Here is a 530-nt window from a genome sequence, read left to right on the forward strand (position 1 = left end):
ATGGAATATCAAAAGACTTGTATCCAAAGATTTTTCCCTTATTTTTTTCAGCAAGTCGTTGACCTTTGCCTGGCTAGGGACACAACGAGGATGTAACAGACATAATAAGATGCAGGATAAAGGCTCGTAAAAAAAAGGGGGAGGAGCTTCCAAGAATACGTAATAGGGAGAGACGAGAAAAAGGGGGAAAAAATAAAAAATCTGTCGATGGGAGCAAGGCGAGTGTGAAAACGAAGAGCATTCAAGGTGGCGGCGCAGAACCCTCATCAGGAGACGATAACACGGAGATAACACGATGTTATACAAATAAGAAGTGCATTAACCCTTGAAATTAGTGGATATATTAATTAAGGAGCAAGGAATTAATGTCGAGTAGGGCGCTGATAATCAGTTAGGAAGCAATTAATGAGGATTTCTCATGCGCAGGGCTGAGAGGGAACTCTGCATGGCGCGGCAAAGGGGGAATAGATCGTAACTTTTACTATAAACTCAAACTTTATGCTATGTGTTTGAAGCTTTGATGGTTCTGC

This window comes from Penaeus monodon, chromosome 27, assembly GCF_015228065.2.
Source record: "Penaeus monodon isolate SGIC_2016 chromosome 27, NSTDA_Pmon_1, whole genome shotgun sequence".
Taxonomy (NCBI): Eukaryota; Metazoa; Arthropoda; class Malacostraca; order Decapoda; family Penaeidae; genus Penaeus; species Penaeus monodon.